This window comes from Trichosurus vulpecula, chromosome 9 (genome assembly GCF_011100635.1).
Source record: "Trichosurus vulpecula isolate mTriVul1 chromosome 9, mTriVul1.pri, whole genome shotgun sequence".
Lineage (NCBI taxonomy): Eukaryota > Metazoa > Chordata > Mammalia > Diprotodontia > Phalangeridae > Trichosurus > Trichosurus vulpecula.
The window spans coordinates 36,355,068-36,375,271 of NC_050581.1; the positions used below are offsets into that span (position 1 = coordinate 36,355,068).

The 20,204-nt window shown below is 39.4% G+C and overlaps 1 protein-coding gene across 1 annotated transcript in view; it reads right to left on the bottom strand.

Moving 5' to 3' along the window:
- TJP2 (tight junction protein 2) overlaps window positions 1–18,398 on the bottom strand; it is a 128,079-nt gene extending 109,681 nt beyond the window's left edge. The window contains exon 1 of the mRNA XM_036737825.1: window positions 18,280–18,398. The gene's annotated coding sequence lies outside the window, so the exon portion shown is untranslated. The remainder of the gene's footprint in view (window positions 1–18,279) is intronic.
- Between the last annotated feature and the right edge of the window lie 1,806 nt (window positions 18,399–20,204).

Genomic DNA, 20,204 nt, shown 5'->3' on the forward strand with positions numbered 1-20,204 from the left:
ACTTTACCCTCATCTAGGACTTAGACTATGACTCAGGCTATGTTTAAAATGTACTTTTCTGATGCCTATCTAGTCCTGATGCCTATCTTTTCTGATGCCTAGTGCTTTTCTACTATTTGCCTCCAATCCATTGGTTACAAAAATGTGCTAGGTAACTAGGTCAATGTTATGGATGAATCTCTATATCTGGTGTTATTGTCTCAGTCATAAACCATCCCCCTTACCTTGCCCAACCATCTTGAAAATATGATATCATCTGGTAATGAAGGGAGAAGGGGACTGTTAGATCACTGATGCTTTGGCTCTAAGACTCCAATGGGACCTTGATGAGGGGATTCCTTCCAATCAATCCATGTCTGCCCAACGTGCACAACTCTTGTCTTCCACCCAACATTCTGGACAGCATCCTTGAGTTCTCTTGACCTTACAAGGATACTAAACATGGGGCTAGCTATTGGTCAATCACTTGTCCTATGTGACTAGGTTTTTCTTTGGGGGAGGGTGTCCTATATTTATTCAATGACACCCTTTAGACTCCTTTGCTGAGTAATTCTTTGTAAAGTATTGTAGTCTACTTGTGTGCCCCACCTCCCCACCCACTCTCTCTTCATTACACTTTGGGTGATGGGAACTGCAGTATTCCGTGACTTGAAGTCATATAGTATCACTGGAAAAAATAGTATTAAAGAGAGCGGCCTTGATTTCAGGGAGAAGTTTGGGATCATGAGAAAATTGTGCAATTAACTAAAAGCTACCCAGCATACTCTCTTCCATCTTAATTCTGAACCCAGTTCGTTATCCTTGTGCAGTGTCTTTCCAAGATATATGTAATAGAATACCAGTTACATAGGTTGTCTATCCAACTTCATATCTTATAAGGGGTAACAGGCATTCCTCATCCACTTGGTTTTTCCAAATACTTTTGAGTGACTATGGATCTAATTTAGAAGGCTGTACAATGTATAGGGCTTTGATATAATGAGCACAATGTCATCCACAAACAGGAGCATGGGGAGAACCTCACCACTTATAGGAATTCCATCTTTGACCTGTACTGTCCCCAGCACATTCTCCATGGCAGCGGTGGATAGGTTTGATGAGCACACATCTACACGATGTCAATGATCAAAAATAATCTTTATATTAACGTGACTGTCCTCTCAGGTTCAAAGCCTTATGTCATTTTCTACTTTACTGACTCACATCATCCACATCCAAAAAATTGCCGTATCTTGTCACTAGCACCTCTGAAATATTTTTATAGTTTTATCTTCTGCTTTTTTAATTCCGCTGTCACTATCTAATTGAACCCTCCCAACATGAACTAATCAAACATAATTAACTGGACTTCCTACATCCAATCTCTCCCTTCTCCAATCCATCCTTCAGATCTCTACTGAAGTAAACTCTCATTTAAAAATCTGACCACAGAGGGGCAGCTAGGTGGTACAGTGGATAGAGCACCAGCTCTGGAGTCAGGAGCAGCGGACTTCAAATCCAACCACAGCCACTTACTAGCTGTGTGACCCTGGACAAGTCACTTGACCCTGACTGCCTCCCAGCCCCCCCACCCCAAATCTGACCACATAACTACCTTGATTAAAAAAAAAACTTAACTGACTCCCCACTTACTACTAAGTAAAATACAAAGTCTTTAAAGTGGGTATTTAAGACCCTCACATTCTGGTTCCAACCTAATATGAGACCTCACTTCATGTACTCTTTGAGCCATCCTATCACCTTTAGGCTCAAACACAAATGCCTCTCTCACATTTTTAAAAGCCCTTCACTACTAGACTCCAACCTAGGTTTCCAACCTATAAATTACTTCCTTTCATGCAATCTCTAGTCCAGCCAAGTTGTATTTCTTGCTGTTCCTTATATACAACATTCCATCTCCCATCTACATGCCTTTATATGAGTTGTCTCTCCTGTCTAGAATGTACTCTCATTTCTGCCTCTCCCTTCCTATGAAGGTAATATCCAAATGCTGCCTTCTACACTAGACCTTTCCTGATCCCTTTCCCTAGATGCTAATGCCCCCTTCCAAAAAGTCTTATTCTAAGACTAGACCAGACTATGTTATATTATGCTTTATGTGTCCTGTCATATACTGACCATATCACCCCCGATAAAACTGTAAGGTTCCTGAGAATAAGAACTCTTTCATGTTTTTGTATCTCTAACACATAGCAAAATGCTTGATCCACAGTAGGCCTTTACTAAATACTTCTTTATCATTTATTTGACATAGAGAAACTCTTAATTACTACACTCGGTTTTCATTTTCTTGCCTGCAACATGAAATGGTTTTACAAAGTCTTAAGAATGTTTCTATTTTAACAAGAAAAGTGGTGGTTACTCACTAACATGCTAATCTAGGGTATTATTTTCCAAGTCATTTTCCTGTCATGTTTCATATACTGCAGTTAAAAGATATGAATGTATGCTGTATAGTGATTATTCACTACTCTCACCTATTACTAGTGAGGGAACATGTAGCATGGTAGATAGAGCATAGGACTTGAAAGCACGAAGACTTGGGTCTAAATCCTGCCTCAGATGTTTACTAACTGTAACCCTGAATAAGTCACTTAGGAGAGGCAGCTTGACATAGTGGATAGAGAATCTGCCTCGGAGCCAGGAAGATCTGGGTTCAAGTCTCTTCTCTGACATACAGTGAGCTATATGATCATTAGGAAATCATTTAACATCCTGGTGCTCTGGGAAACTCTCTAAGATTATAAGTAATAGAGAACATGCCAACCTGCATTGGTAGAGGGAGTCCCCTCACGTGGGAAATCCCTCTATTAACAAACTCACAAATCTTATCCCTATCCTATTTTTTTCAAAGCCCCAAATCCTTCATTTCGATGTAATTGCAATATTTAGAACACAATTTTCTTTTTTGTTCAAAAACTGTGCTTAGTTTGGACACAAGTGACATTAACTGGTAACATGGGGATATAATGTAGCCAATAGTGAACACATTTTCTAAATATATATATGACATATAAATACATCCATGTGTATATATAGGCATAGATATAGATATAAATGAGTTGTAAATAGTCTAAGGGTGGGAATTCTGAATGCAACTACAAATGGAATGAACAGTTTAGTTAATGAGCAACAAGTGTCCAAAGTCCAAATACAATCATTAATAGATTTATAATATCAGAGCTGAATGATACTTAAGAGGTTATCTGGTCAAACCCTCTTCCTAAATATGAATCCCTTGAATGGATTCCCTCTTTCTAAAGACCTGTCAATAATGGGGAACACAGTGGAGGAGAGGGGGAGAGAAAAATTAATTAATTAATAAAAAATAATAAGAATGGGGAACACAGTGCCTCCCAAGGTAACCTATTTTGTGTTGTGACAGTTCTAATTGTTAAAAAAAAAAAAAAAGTTTTTCCTTATGTTGAATCAAGATTTGACCCCTTGTAACTTCCATTCACTAATGCTAGTTTTCTCTCTGCTACACCTCTCTCCCCTTTCATATAGGAAAAAAATCTAATCCTACCACATATGCCACAGAAATTTACTTGATGCTATACTAAGGGCCATTTGGAATACAAATCAGTCAACAAGCATTTATTTAGATTCCAGTATGAGTTAGGTACTAGGTATACTAAGACAAAATGAAACAGTCTTTGCCTTCAAAGAGCATACATTCTATGGTGGAGACAACTCATGCATATTTAAGTATATGCAAAATAATTCTGAGGTGAAGGCACTAGCAGTTGCGGAGGAAGCATAATAAGGAAAGGCCTCATGGAGGAGATAGGGGTGTGAGGTGAGCTTTGAAGGAAAGTAGGAATTACAAGAGGCCCAGATAAGAAGGGAGTGCATTCCAGTCATAGGGGACAAACTGTATAAAGCATGGATATGAGAGACAGAGTATCACATAAGAGAAACAGCAATAAAGCCAGCCTGGTTGGATTAAAGAATGTATGATGGAGATTAATGTGTAGTAAGTTTGGAAAGGTTGTCTGGAGCCAGGATGTGATTTATCATTTGAATGATAAGCTGAGAAGTCTGTGTTTGATCTTAGACTTAGTAGTAGAAGATACTCAAGACTACAGAATAGAGAACTAACATAATTAGACTTACACATTAGGAATATCATTTGGCTAGCTGTCTGGAGGATGGACTAGAGAGGTGGGAGAGATCTGAAGCAGGAAGACCAGTGCAGGAGCTCCATGTGGGAGGAAATGAAGGCTTAAGTGAGGGTGGAATGGAATGTGAATTTGAAGAAAGGGAACAATCAGAGATGTTATAGGGTTAAAAAATCAGCAAGGTTGGCAATTGTCGAGGGAGAAATCAATGACAGCAGATCAATGGGACTCTATATCCAAAAGATTGGAAGAGTTTAAACATTCCAAAGCTCCCCATCTGAAACTTCTCAGAAAAAAAAAATCACTTTGAGAAACATTTATTCATTCACTCAATCACCTCACAACTATGCGATGGGAGGACTTGCCAATGAGGGTCCATTTTTTGGATCATGCTCAGTTGTGTCCTTCCTGGTGGCTTATACAAAAGCAAGGTCAATGTTCCCTGTCTGTTTTCAATCCAACACATGAAGGTTTCAGTGAATGACTGAGGGACTGATATATGGTAACAAGGGGTTTTCTGGTAGTCTTCAAAGACAGTAGGATTAAGAGCATTATAAGATATAAAATGGATAATTTTGATTATGTCAAATTGAAAAGTTTTTGTACAAACAAAGCCAATGCAACTAAGATTAGGAGGGAAGCAGAAAATTGGGAAAGAATTTTTACAACCAGTATCTCTGACAAAGGCCTCACTTCTAAAATATACAGGGAACTGAGTCAAATTTATAGGAATACAAGTCAATCCCCAATTGAGAAATGGTCAAAGGATATGAACAGGCCATTTTCAGAGGACGAAATTAAAGATATCTATACTCATATGAAAAAATGCTCTAAATCACTATTGATTAGAGAAATGCAAGTCAAAACAACTCTAAGGAACCACATCTCTCCTGTCAGATTGGCCAACATGACAAAACAGGAATATCATAAATGCTGGAAAGGATGTGGGAAAATTGGAACACTGTTACATTGTTGGTGGAGTTGTGAACTGATCCAGCCATTCTGGAAAGCAATTTGGAACTATGCCCAAAGGGCTATAAAAATGTGCACACTCTTTGACCCAGCAATACTAGTTCTAGGGCTGTATCCCAAAGAGATCACAGAAGTGGGAAAGGGACCCCTATGTATAAAAATATTTATAACAGCCCTTTTGGGGGTGGCAAAGAATTAGAAATCAAGGGGATGCCCATCAACTGGGGAATGGCTAAACAAATTGTGGTATGTGAATGTAATGGAATACTATTGTGCTATAAGAAATGGGGAACAGATGGACTTCATAATAACCTAGAAAGACCTACATGATCTGATGCTGAGTGAGGGGAGCAGAACCAGGAGAACAATCATACACGATTACAGACACATGGTATTTGTGATGACTAACTTTGATAGACTTGGCTCTTCTCAGCAATACAAGGTTCAAAAACAGCTCCAAAAGACCCATGATGGAGAGAGCTGTCCACATCCAGAGAAAGAATAATGGAGTCTGAATGCCGATTGAGGCGAACTATTTGCTCTCTCTTTTTTTCTTTTTTCCTCTTTTTTGGTTTTGTTTCTTCATTCCATTGGTCATAATTCTTCTTTACAACTTGACTATTGTGTAAATAAGCTTAATGAGAAGGTATATATAGAGCCTATATCTGATTACACGCCACCTTGTGGGGGTAGGAGAGGGAGGGGGAGAAAATTTGGAACTCAAAAACTTCTGGAACTGAGTGTTGTCAACCAAAAATAAAAAATAAATTTTAAAAAAATGCCAGTAGGATTGATAATGGAGCCAGAACTGAGTTCATGTTCAAAAAGCCCCCCACTTTTTTCTGATTCTCTCTTCCCTGTGAATAGGGGTAGTGTTTATACATACACAAATGAATATTAAAAGATATTACAAGGAGGGAGAACAGTAACTGGGACAACAGGGAAGAAGAAGAAGAAGAAGAAGAAGAAGAAGAAGAAGAAGAAGAAGAAGAAGAAGAAGAAGAAGAAGAAGAAGAAGAAGAAGAAGAAGAAGAAGAAGAAGAAGAAGAAGAAGAAGAAGAAGGTGGTGGTGGTAGTAGTAGTAGTAGTAGTAGTAATAACTAACATTTACAAAGCACCTACTGTGTAATAGGCACTATGCTAACCACTTTATAATTATTTACTCATTTGATCCTCACAACACTCCTGGAATGTATGTGCTCTTATTATTGCCATTTTACAGATGAGGAAACTGAGGCAAAAAGCAGTTAAGTGACTCACCCCTAGTCACATGGCTTTTAAGTGTCTGAAGCTGGATTTGAACTCAGGTTTTCCTGACTCCAGGACCAGTGCTCCGTATCACCACCTAGCTGCCCCTCCCCTCCGCCCAGGTAGCATCTATCTGTGTAATCTGAGTCTATAAAAGATACAGCCATCCAATCCAATAAGCATTTATTAAGTACCTGCTCTATGCCAGGCACCAGAGATATAAAGATAAAATGACCAACAGTCCCAGCCCTTGAGGAGCTTATATTTAAGTAACACGACAGTACTGGATAAATGTAGTGGGGGCCCTAGACAATGGAACCCATCCTCAGAGCAAACACAGGGAGCTTGCTTTCAGAAAGATAAGCTCACATGTCACGGAAGGGGCCCTGCTCAGAGGTGTGCATGCATTCTCACTTCACAACATGGAGAAAAGGAGCCAGAATTGAGGATGCTTATGAAGAGCACTAGCCAATCCAGGAGTTTCAACTTTCCTGCCTGGCTGTGTTCAAACGAAGCAAGGACTTGCTGCAGGCCCTAGAGGAGGACACAGAGGCCTCAGGCCTTTATCTCCCCACCAGGACCACTAGATAGTGAATATAGTATGATGAGCCCCATAAGAGGATGATCCTGCTGTTGCTTCTGTCTTTGGTGTGTCTATTCTTCCTGCTTTTAGGTGAAGAGGGCCTGGACATGGCTATGACCTTGTGAGCTTTGGTAAGTCAGAGGAACAAGCACCAGAATTCCAAGAGATGGTCATACCAGGATTTGTGGGAGGCCAAGCACCAGTGAGGCAGCAGGTTAGCCCTGGAGCTGAGGCACTAAGGAGTAGAAGAGGAGACTCATGCATTGGCTATGTCAAATCTGTGAATGAAATTGAGGGGCTTAATGTTTAATGCATATCCTTCATGTGTGAGCTCACTTTTCCTAGGGTCTGAGGCAATAGTTGAAAGGAAGTGCATTATAACCTCAGTTCTTTCTATATACTTGCAATAAATATTCCTTTGTAAACCTAATTGATGGGGGCTAATTGAAGGCTGATGGCATTAAAAAATATACCCCTTGTTATTATGATGGAATACTGTTGTACTATAAAAAATGAGGAGCAGGATGCTCTCAGAAAAAAACCTGGAAAGACTTGCGTGGGCTGATGCAAAGTGAAATGTACTGGGTACAAAGTAAGAGCATTATTTTAAGATGATCAGCCATGATTGACTTAGCTATTCTCAACAATGCAACGATCCAAGACAACTCTGAAGGACTTAGGATGAAAAATGCTATCTATTCCCAGAGAAAGAACTAATGGTGTCTGAATATATATTGAATCATACTTTTTTAAACTTTATTTTTCCTGAGCTTTTTTTCTTCTCTATGCTTTCTTTCACAACATGACTATTATGAATATGTTTTGCTTGACTACACATGTATAACCTATATGGAATTGCCTGCCTTCTCAATGGGAAAGGGGGGTGGGGAAGGAGAGAGAGAATTTGGAACTCAAAGTTTTAAAAATGAATCTTAAAAATTGTTTTTACATGTAACTGTGGAAAAATAAAATATGATCCATCGATAGATAGATAGATAGATAGATAGATAACCCTTGACTCCCCAGATGTCCCTCAGAGCCCTGAGGAAAAATTATAGCCTTGTCGTCTCTGAGAATTCAACCAGATAGTGTGCGTGTGGGCTGGCAGAGTAAGTTCAGTGTCATATTATAGTAGTGCAGGAGAAAGAATAATGACTGCCAGATGGAATATTAACCAAAGTTCAAAACAGGTTGAGCCAGGTAAAAAGCCTTACTGTATGAAGTCAAGTTAGGGCCACAGCAAATACAAGTTTTTGTTGTGTGTGTTTTTTTAAATGTTATCTGGACATGTTGTTCAGGCACATAGTCGCATAAGAAAAGCTCAGGAAGGAAGGGGCATGGCTAGTAGTACACTACCACCATACAACTGAGTCCCAGAGTAAGAAAAACTGTCACTTGGCTGACCTGCTTCATATTCCCCTCCCATTCCAAGGAAACACTCTATGTAGAGCTCCCTCTGCCCAGGGGTGGAACCTCTGCCTAGATGATTGAATTGGTTGCCTCTGTGAACTCCCGGAGCTGATTTCAGCCTGGTTTCCTGTTTATCCACTTGTTTCTCCCAAACCCCCACCCCCAGGGTATGTATCCTCCCTTGTGGCTGAAAGTGTGTGCTCACTTGTATCCTCACTTGTGTGCTGAAAGTAAGACACAGATTAGGTCCAAAACCAAACACATCTTCCAAAAATCTGTTAATTACATGACCATTCCCCAAGTCACCCAGGTGCAAAGGTTTAGAGTCACTTGACTGTTCCATCTCCTTCACTCCCCATGCCCCCCCCCCCATAACTATTTCCCAAACAGTTTTAACTCTTCAATCCATCTATGCCTTTTTTAAGTTTAAAATGTTTGTTGCTACATTTTGTTTTTTCTACCACCTTCATTTCTGGATATGCCCCTCCCCCACCAATGAAATGTCCCTTGTAAAAGAAACAAATATGCTCTTGAAAAGAGAAGAAAAATCAGTTCAGCAAAACAACCCAATATATCCATTGAGTCTGACAGCATATACAACGCTCCACACCTATAGTCCTCCATCTCAGTAAGGAAAGGAAGGAGTGTTTTTTTTTAAAACTGCTTTTCCGGAACCAAAGCTTTCTCCTTTTTCCTTCTATCCATTTTTCTGTCCACAGCCAAACCAAGTAGGATTTAGAGATAGACTGGATCTTAGATATATCATCATCTAGTTCAACTCCTTCATTTTACACATGAAGAAATAAAGACACAAAATGGTTGAATGACTTGCATAAGATCAAATATCTAGTAAGCAAAGGAGCCAGAATTCAAATCAAGGTCTCTCAACTCTAAGCACAGCTTTGCCATGAAGGGTTTGAGCCCTTATTACCTCTCACCAGTACTTTTGCAATAGATTCTCTTTTTTTTTCCCAATAAATATTTTATTTTTTCTCAGTTACATAAAAACAATTTTTAATATTTTTTTTAAATTTTGAATTCCAAATTTTCTCTCTCTCTCTCCTTCCCCATCTCCTCCCTGAGATGGCAAGCAACTTGATATGGGTTACACATGTACAATCATGCAAAACATATATTTATATTAGTCATGTTGTGAAAGAAAACACAGACCAAAAAAAGAAACATGAAAAAAGAAAGTGAAAAATAATATGCTTCAATATGGATTCAGATACCATCAGTTCTTTCTCTGGAGGTGGACTGCATTTCTCAACATCCTTTGGAATTGTCTTGCACCATTGTATTGCTGAGAAGAGCTAAGTCATTCACAGTTGATCAGCATACAGTATTGCTGTTCCCGTGTACAGTGTTCTGGTTCTGCTCATTTTCACTTTATTGGAATAGATTCCTAACGAAGTCTCCCTGATTCCCATTTCTTGCCCCTCCAATATTATTTTTTTTTAAATGCAATTTATTTATTTAACATATTTGGTTTTCAGCATTGATTTTCACAACATTTTGAATTACAAATTTTCTCCCCATTTCTACCCTCCCCCCCACTCCAAGATGGCTTATATTCTGGTTGCCCTGTTCCCCAGTCAGCCCTCCCCTCTATCACCCCCCTCCCCTCTCATCCCCTTTTCCCTTCCTTTCTTGTAGGGCAAGATAAATTTCTACGCCCCATTGCCTGTGTATCTTATTTTTTAGTTGCATACAAAAACTTTTTTTGTTTTTGAACATCTGATTTTAAAACTTTGAGTTCCAAATTCTCTTCCCTCTTCCCTTCCCACCCACCCTCTCTAAGAAGTTGAGCAATTCAACCTAGGCCACACATGTATTATTATGTATAACCCTTCCACAATACTCATGTTGTGAAAGGCTAACTACATTTTGCTCCTTCCCAACCCATCCCGCTTTATTGAATTTTCTCCCTTGACCCTGTCCCCTTTCCAAAGTGTTTGTTTTGATTACCTCCACCCCCATCTGCCCTCCCCTCCATCATCCCCCCACCTTTTAATTTTTTTTATCTTCCTCCCTCTTCTTTCCTGTGGGGTAAGATACCCAACTGAGTATGTATGGTATTCCCCCTCAGGCCAAATCTGATGAGAGCAAGGTTCACTCATTCCCCCCTCACCTGCCCTCTCCCCTCCTCCCATAGAACTGCTTCCTCTTGCCACCTTTATGCGAGATAATCCACCCCATTCTATCTCTCCCTATCTCCCTCTCTCAGTATGTTACTCTCTCGTCCCTTAATTTCATTTTATTTCTTTTAGATATCTTCCCTTCATCTTCAACTCACCCTGTGTCTGCTCTCTCTCTTTTACATATATATATATACATATATAAACACATATATATATACACATACATACATATACACATAGATATATACATACATACACATTCACTTATATATATATATATATACATATATATATATATATATATATATATATATATATATATGGATATTCCCTTCAACTACCCTAATACTGAGGTCTCATGAATCATACTCATCATCTTTCCATGTAGGAATGTAAACAAAACAGTTCAACTTTAGTAAGTCCCTTGCAATTTCCGTTTCTTGATTACCTTTTCATGCTTCTCTTGATTCTTGTGTTTGAAAGTCAAATTTTCTATTCAGTTCTGGTCTTTTCACTGAGAAAGCTTGAAAGTCCTCTATTTTATTGAAAATCCATATTTTGCCTTGGAACATGATACTCAGTTTTGCTGGGTAGGTGATTCTAGGTTTTAATCCTAGCTCCATTGACCTCCGGAATATCGCATTCCAAGCCCTTCGATCTCTTAATGTAGAAGCTGCCAGATCTTGGGTTATTCTGATTGGGTTTCCACAATACTCAAATTGTTTCTTTCTGGCTGCTTGCAGTATTTTCTCCTTGATCTGGGAGCTCTGGAATTTGGCAACAATATTCCTAGGAGATTTCTTTTTGGGATCTATTTGAGGAGGCGATCGATGGATTCTTTCAATTTCTATTTTGCCCTGTGGCTCTAGAATATCAGGGCAGTTCTCCTTGATAATTTCCTGAAAGATGGTATCTAGGCTCTTTTTTTGATCATGCCTTTCAGGTAGTCCAATAATTTTTAAATGATCTCTCCTGGATCTATTTTCCAGGTCAGTGGTTTTTCCAAGGAGATATTTTACATTGTCTTCCATTTTTTCATTCCTTTGGTTCTGTTTTATAATATCCTGATTTCTCATAAAGTCACTAGCTTCCACTTGCTCCAATCTAATTTTTAATGTAGTATTTTCTTCAGTGGTCTTTTGGACCTCCTTTTCCATTTGGCTAATTCTGCCTTTCAAGGCATTCTTCTCCTCATTGGCTTTTTGGAGCTCTTTTGCCATTTGAGTTAGTCTGTTTTTTAAGGTGTTGTTTTCTTCAGTGTATTTTTCAGTATTTTTTTGGGTCTCCTTTAGCAAGTCATTGACTTGTTTTTCATGGTTTTCTCACATCCTTCTCATTTCTCTTCCCAATTTTTCCTCTACTTCTCTAACTTGCTTTTCCAAATCCTTTTTGAGTTCTTCTATGGCCTGGGGCCAGTTCATGTTTTTCTTGGAGGCTTTGGTTGTAGGCTCTATGACTTTGTTGTCTTCTTTAGGCTGTATGTTTTGGTCTTCTTTGTCACCAAAGAAAGAATCCAAAGTCTGAGACTGAGTCTGGGCGCGTTTTCGCTGCCTGGCCATATTCCCAACCCACTAACTTGACCCTTGAGTTTTTCAGTGGGGTATGACTGCTTGTAGACTAACGAGTTCTATGTTCTACGTTTGGGGGGGAGGTGCCAGCTCTGTCAGAGCCGCACTCCTCCTTCCCCAAGGACCCCCAGTCCAGACTGGGCTTAGATCTTCAGCAGGCTGTTGCACTCCTGCTCTGATCCGCCACTTAATTCCTCCCACCAGGTGGGCCTGGAGCCTGAAGTAACAACAGCTCTAGCTGCCCCACCTCCGCTGCCCCCGGGGCTGGAAGCCGAACCGCGAACTCCTTCCACTCCAGCAGCTTTTCCCACTAACCTTCTCCGCAGCCTTTGGTGTTTGTGGGTCGAGGGGGTCTGGTAACTGCCGCAGCTCACATATTCAGGGCGCTAGGGCCCCCTCCACCCGGCTTCTGGTCTGGATCGTCCACGCCGCTCAGGCTGGGCTCTGCTCCACTCCGTTCCCAGCTCCCAGCTCCGTGTGGAATAGACCTCACCCAGAGACCATCCAGGCTGTCCTGGGCTGGAGCCCTGCTTCCCTCTGCTGTTCTGTGGGTTCTGCCGTTCTAGAATTGGTTCAGAGCCATTTTTTATAGGTTTTTGGAGGGACTCGGGTACGGAGCTCACTCTAGTCCGTGCTTACCAGCCGCCATCTTGGCTCCGCCCCCGCCCCTCCAATATTATTTATTCCTACAAGTGATGGGCAATGGTTTGTAGCTCTCAGGACATCACTTTACCTGCTCAAAAACCTACTATCCTCCAGTGTTTAAAGAAGGAAGTCAAAATCCTACAGACTCCCTAATCAGACTCAAATACTATCTTTCTGGCATTATGCCATGAAGAACAAAATAAAAATTCCATTATTTATTAGGCTAATGGTCAAATTTGGTCATTCTAGTCATGATAAACTTAGAACTTGCACTGATGAACAGAATGTGCTGATGTTCTGAATTTCTTTTAAAAGTATTTTTTGAATTTAGTGAACCTAGGGCGGATTTTCTATCTTGGAGATAGAAATATCTTGGAGAGCTTCTGATACATATTGACTCTGTGATCATGGGCAATTCACTGACTTCTCAATGTCCTACATCACTCAGACTTCAAAAATGAAGGGTAGGTCCCCTTCTTCATTGGTAGAAGGAATTTCCTCATTGGGCACTCCCTCCCAATACTCAAACACATTTGGGGTCTCATCAATTCAGGAGCCCTCTCCAACTATGAGATTGTAACCCATCCATGCCTACCCATCCTATGCAATTCTTGCCTATGTTCTCCCAACAGTTCACCACAAGGAGTCCACCAAAGTGCTGGAGGGTTTCCTGGCTTTCTCTAAACATTGTAATGATTCCAGTGGAGTTCTCTGCTCTCTTCTTTCCTTGCATTTTGCTCATGCCACATAACCAGCCCTTCTCTTCTTGCTATAAGATTCTATGACATGTCCTCTAAGCTTGTTTTTCTTATGTGTTGCAGCCTGTTCACAAATGCTGCCTGCCTCTCTATTATCTGCTAAGTGATATTCACCTTTAGTTCTTCTGAGGCAGTGGTAGTCCATGCCTGGCTGCCATATAGCAACATCTGTAAAATGTTAGCATTGAAAAGATGGGCCTTTGCTTGGGGTTAATGAAAGAACTTTTCAATTTCTCCAAAGCAATTCAGGCCCCTCTCCTCTCCTTTTCAGCTCTGAGCCCAGCTCAATGTCTGTCTGTCTATGGAGTTTGATTGTCCCAGATAATGTGGGGAAAATTCCAGAAGGTGTCTGTCCAAATTCATACTGAAATCTGAGCAACATTCTTCATCTAAGCGGTGTTTCCTGCATGAAGGAACAGGCCAAAGTCTTTTGTGTGATTACCATTCTTTTCCAAGGGGTTCTGCAATGGCTTGAGGCTTCATAGAAGTCAACACAATGTTACCTGCAAACAGGATCATCTGGAGGACTCATCATCCATAAGGATTCCTATCATGTTCCCTACTCTATGTACAAGTGTGATTCTGAGAAGGGGTCCATAGCATCTTATGAAGATCTCTCCTTAGCACTGGGTGGAACTCAAATAACACAGTCCATTTAAGTGTCAATGCTTAAAGGCCTTTCCAACTTGGTAGATAACTTCCAGGGCTTATGTTCTATCGGCAAAGTTTTCAATAACCTGTGGTCCCCCTGCATGTCATAAAGAAGTATTGGAAAACTTTAGAAAATTTTCCATTTCTTAAATGGAAGGCAATGTAGAGTAATGGATAAAGCTCTTGAAATGGAGTCAGGGCTGACCTGAATTCAAATCCTCTCACTTAACCTCTTTCAGCCTCAGTTTCTTCATCTATAAACGGAGACAATAATAACACCCACCTCACTTATAAAATCATAATAATATATTAAAAGACTTTAGAAAACCTTAAAGTACAACATAAACATCTGCTATTATTATTGTTGATAAATGAAGAAAATGGGCATCTTCTTAGGGCATTAATAAGGTGGAAAGTGTCCAGAAGAGGGCAGCTAGGATGGTAGAGGCCCTATGATGAGTGGTTGAAATAACGGGGCATGTTTAGTCTGAACGAGAGAAGACTCAGTGACTATCATCAAGTATTTGAAGAGCTGTCATACGGAAGAAAGATTACATTTTTTTCTGTTTGGTCCCCAAAGACAAAACTGGGAGCAATAAACGGAAGTTGCAAAGAAGCCAATTCAAGCTCACTTCCAGGAATAACTTCCTAACAATTAGAAGTTGGCCAGAAGTAGAATGTGCTATCTTAAAATGTAGTAGAGTCCCCCTCCTTGGAAATCTTCAAGCAGAAGCTAGAGGACCCATTGTCAGGTATGTTCCAGTGGGAGTTCCTTTTAAGCATAGGTTGGACTAGGTCCCTTTCAACTCTTAAATTCAGTGACTTGGTGAAATGCAGGAAAGCTAAATTCAAGAGCCTCAGAATGACTAGGTTAAACCCTGTAATGCTAAATCAATCATCACAAGGTAACAAGATACATCATTCATTGAGATAATGAGGTTTTTGTTTGCTACATAATTCCTGAGTTTCTAGCTTCCCTTAGCACTTAGAACCACATTATCCTATTCATTATTAGGGAGAGGTAATATAAACACAATATAGTCTGCGTCCCACACTAAAAGCATTACATTGACAATAAGAATAATGACGCTTTTCCATTTAGTAAAAGTTTTCTCATGTTAACATGATTTATTTGACAGGCCAGGATGATCAACAGTGGGGAGATCAGCATGTCTGTTTTTGGCTCTAATCAAGCAGAGTTGAGACAGGAACACAGAGTAATTATTTGGCCATAGTCAGAGGTGATAAACTTGTAGAATTATGCAGACCGCCCATCTGAAACTCCAGTTACTAGGTACAGGTAGCTGAGAAACCTAATTCTGTGTATAGTTCCTCTATCTTTCCCCTCACCCTGTTGGTATTAAAAACCCCCATCCCCACACCGCTTCCCGCCACCCCCGCCCTGTCTGTTAACTTCCTTTCTGCTGAAACACCTATCTATTAAGGTGGGGTTACAAGAGATAGCCAACCTGAAGAATAGCCTTTCCTGTTAGTAGCTCATCAACAGGCCTGTCTAATCAAAGGACACCACATCCCTTATTCCTACCCTACAAGCCCCCAGCCACAAGCCCTCTCTGATTCTGAGGTACCCTATGTCTGTGTCATTTCCTGCCTAAATTGAAACCTATATAAGATTTGTCTTTTTGTTCCTTCTGTGAGTCAGTTTCTGCCTGTGCAGGTGGGACTCCCTTGTTAGCAAACTCAAGAAATCATCAGTTCCTAAATTTATGGTTTTGGTTTTGGTTCTGGTTTGTTCCAGCACTGACAATGTTACCCATACTACGGACAACAGTTAAGGCAAAGCTGCCAAACTCGTGGGCTAAAACAATGCCAAATGAATACGCTGTTGTTAACGAGCAGGGAGACAAACAACACTTAGACTAGTCAGTGGAGAAGGCTGTGGCACACTCCTACTCCAACATGTGATTTTGCTTTAACTATTAATCCAAAACTCTGTGGGGGGTGTAGGGGTGTGGGTGTGTGTGGGTGTGTGTGTGGGTGAGAGAGAGAAAGAGAGAGATCACCAAAGTCTTCTATATAGCCCACTGATGTATTTTCCAATTTTGCATAGATGCCAAGGTAGCTTAACTTCCAGGAGAAAATTTAGACAAGGTCACTTCTAGCTTTAAAATCCTAGGAGTCAGTGAAGAATATCTTAGTTACTCAAACAGACAAGTTAACATTAGAGAAAGACAGGAACCTTGTCTTAACTGAGCCTTTCCCCTCTAAGGTTAGCTTCATTCTACTACGTATCTATCTGGTATGATGCTATTTTTCTACCTGTTGCCTCCTTCATGTAAACTCATTGAGAGCAGGGACTGCTTTTGCATTTCCTATGCTTAGCACAGTGCCTGGCATATTAGTAAACATGTAGGCAATGCTTGGTGATTGATTAATTTCTAATGCTTTACTTTCCCCACTAATCTTACGAATACATGGTGACTTCTGACTGACTTCAATCAAGGTCTGTATACCTGGACCTACCTGAACCTACCAAAAATGAAAGCCAAAACTATATAGGGATAGGGACCTGGGTTCTTCTACATTGCTTGGGGTTAAACGGTCATCTGGTTAAACAACATGACTAAAATGATTCAGAGGGAACACATGAAACCCATCCCCACCAATGACTAGTGCCCCAATTGAATAGGACATCCCTAGAAGATGCTACCTTCTCCATTAAGCCTTCTCCAATTGCCCTTCAGGTGATAACTTTCCCCTTCAGACTTCACAAACACTTTTTTCCCTGCACTTCTCAGATGTACTCGTCATATAATAATGTGCACTAGCTTTATCTGTGTTTGTGTTATCCCCTTACTATACTATAAGCTTCAAATTGCCAAAGACTATGTTTTATCTCAACTTGACGTACACAGTAGGCACTTAATAAATGCAGAATTGATGCCTTGGCCACAGCTGTGAAGCAGTTCTCAGGTGTATCTGGAATCCATTTAGATTTTTGGAGGGGAATTAAGAACTGGAAGAGTTTATAAAAAACATGAGGAAAAAAGAAAATCTGCCCTTATTCTAGCTACCCAGGCAACTTGGCATGTTTCTGGGGCCAAAGAATTAAATGAGAACAAATAATCCAAAAATCGGTTGAAATAATATCTTGAATTAATATCTTGTAAACCTCACTTCATTCCCATTTGACATGAGCCAGCAATATGGATAATGTTGATTGCTAGCCATTTTTAAAAGCTTATGCAAAATTAATCCATGAAAGCCAGGATGATGGTGTTACATCCTCAGCCAAATTCCTAAACTTAATTCTAACTACAATGTTAGTAATGAAGATTTCTGGATGAGAAAATGAATTCCAACCCCAAGCACCAAAATACTTTCTTTACAGTCCCATCAGCTAATGACTTATTCTAGGCTGCAATGACAGTACTAAGTTGAATTCCATCCAAAAAGCATTTAATAATAGTTTACTATATGCCAGGCATAGTGCTAGGTGTTAGGGATGGAGATGAAAATGAAACAGTCCCTGACCTTAAAAGGCTCACACTCTACTATGGAGAGGAGTGGATACAATACATACAAGTACATACAAAGCAAGTACAAGATAATTTTGATAAAAGGGTAGGAAAACACTAACAACTGGGGGTACCTTAAAAAGTGACAACAACAGAATAGGTACTCCACAAATGGCTGATTGTCTGATTATGAAAAACCATTCTTCTATCAGTTGAGACCTTGGTTAGAGGCAGAAATTTTTTCTTTCTTTTTCTATGAATAAGATCTTCACTGAAATTTGACTACATTTTGCTCAACTATTTTATCTTCAAAATTAAAACGGGGTACTAGCAATGTACCATGACATGGCAAAATTTACAATTTTTTTTAGATGATGGATAGCAAATGAACTAAGCTTATATAATACATTTGAAATGAATGCTAAGTAATAATAATGTTCAGCTGTGGCCCCCAAAAGAGATGAGGAGTCATGATCCAACTCACTCTTTTAGGTAAAGGGATGTGAGGCTATAAGTTTACAATGTTTGTATACACTGTGTCTACTATGACTGTCAATTGGTTTAGCTTAATTGTTTCTCTTTGTTATGAAGGGAGGGCTCCTTTGGCTAGGACTGGGAAGGAGAGGGGTACATGGAAAGGATTTGTGATGTCATAACAGAAGACGTCAATAAAACTTGAAAAGAAACATGTGTTAGCAAGTACCTGGGAAGGCAGTCTGTCAGTTGGCACAAGTCTATGATGTCTTGTAGAGTATTTGTGCCTGGAGGTACAACTGGGTTGCCAGTCCCACTCACAAGGAGATGACAGCAAAGTAGTATTCCTCTCCCTGAAAAATACATCAAATATGGCCAATTACGAAGTGAAGCAAAAGTTATCTGTGTGGAGATCCTGGAAGCTTATAAAGAAAAGGGAATTTAAGTGAAACAAGATAAATTCCCACTAGTATTTATTAGCTGTGTGGTCCTGGCAAAGTCACTTAACTCTTCTGTCCATCAGTTTCCTCATCTATAAAGCGAAAGTTTAGACCTGATAGCCTCTAAGGTTCTTTCTAGCTCTGAATTTTTGATAAAGACTAACTATGAGATGTGGTGATATGATGCATCTTAGGAAGCAAATGTATTTCATCATAGAAAAAGAAAATTTGAACAATCATGTATGTAAGCAATTTATAGCCAACAGTCAGAGAATTCCCAAGAAATAAGTTGTCAATAGAAAATTAACCCTTCAATTTAAAAATATCAGTAGACAAGTTAACATCCAGAAAGAGAAATAAAAAGAAAAGCCAACCATTATTTAAAGTGATTTATCCTCTTGGGGTTTGGGATATTAACATGTTTGTACTTACTAGTTTGCCTCCTAATATAATTTATCAGAACACAGCCAATGTGGTTTTCTCCCTCCAAAAGAAATTTACAGAAGCAAGGCAAAGTACCCAAATCCTGTTTTTAAAAAAAATAGTTGCATTAATCCTGCATATATTTCAAAAACCACAAATGCCAAGCTTATTTCTCTATGGGGACTGGGTCGTTTTAGCTTTTTGTTTTGCAGAATAAAAACTACATGTGGGATAAAGAATGGTGTTATTTCTAGCTGGTATGGGACATGCTTTTTGAATTACTGGACAAAGAGATTCTGTGATATCTATGTCAATATTCCCTGAACAATGAAATGGAATGTAAAAAAAGATATTGTTTTTATTTTTACAGGCTGGGTACATGTTTTCCTGTTCCAGGAAGCAGCAGGAAATTTAGGAATAGACTAAAGCAAAACCATCTGGACAGCCACAAGGAGGTCAATGGGATTAACAACCCAACACATAAATAATTTTTATTATTCCTTTCAAAGAGAAATAAATGCTTAGCAAATCAATATGAATTTGATTAAACTTTTGACCCTGACATGAAAATGTATTTGCTCAAAATATAATGATGTTTTTCTTTGAAATTATTCTTGTTCTTCCAATTAAATATGCCATTAGCATTTCATCCCTCTTGGGTCTAGTTTTAGTCCTGGATAAAGTTTCAGTTTTTAACATCTCTCTCCCCATTGCTTTATCATACTTGCTCCAAAAAAGGCAAGAAGCTTAAGAAGATAGTCAGTCAATAATTTCTAAAATAAAACATCATTGCCTGAAGGCCTCTAGACCAGGTAATTCTTTAGAAAATAAATCATTTCATACAGCAAACTAGAAAAGTAGGGACAATTTCTGAGGAACATGAGAGGTGGCAATTTTTAAAAGTAATCTGTAGGTGAGAAAATATGGTACAGAGGTATCAAGAGCTGAAAAATTAACAAAAGCTTCTGAAGAAACAGGTTTTCTCAATTCCCTCACTGGTGCTATTAACACTATTCTATCTGCATATGGGATCTTAATGAAACTATTAAAAAAGAAATTAAGAAATATTTCTTGAAACCGACTGACTGAACACACTGTGGGTCATAAAAAATGCACAACAGCTTACCAAAACAACAACCTAGTATATATGACATTATGTACGATGCTAATTTTGCACATCTAGCCCACGGTCATGTAGTATGTAAAGGAATACCACAAATATATCACTGTTTACAATATTAAACCTTAAAGCACCACATATGTGTGAGTTATTAATGGTAGCATTGTTATT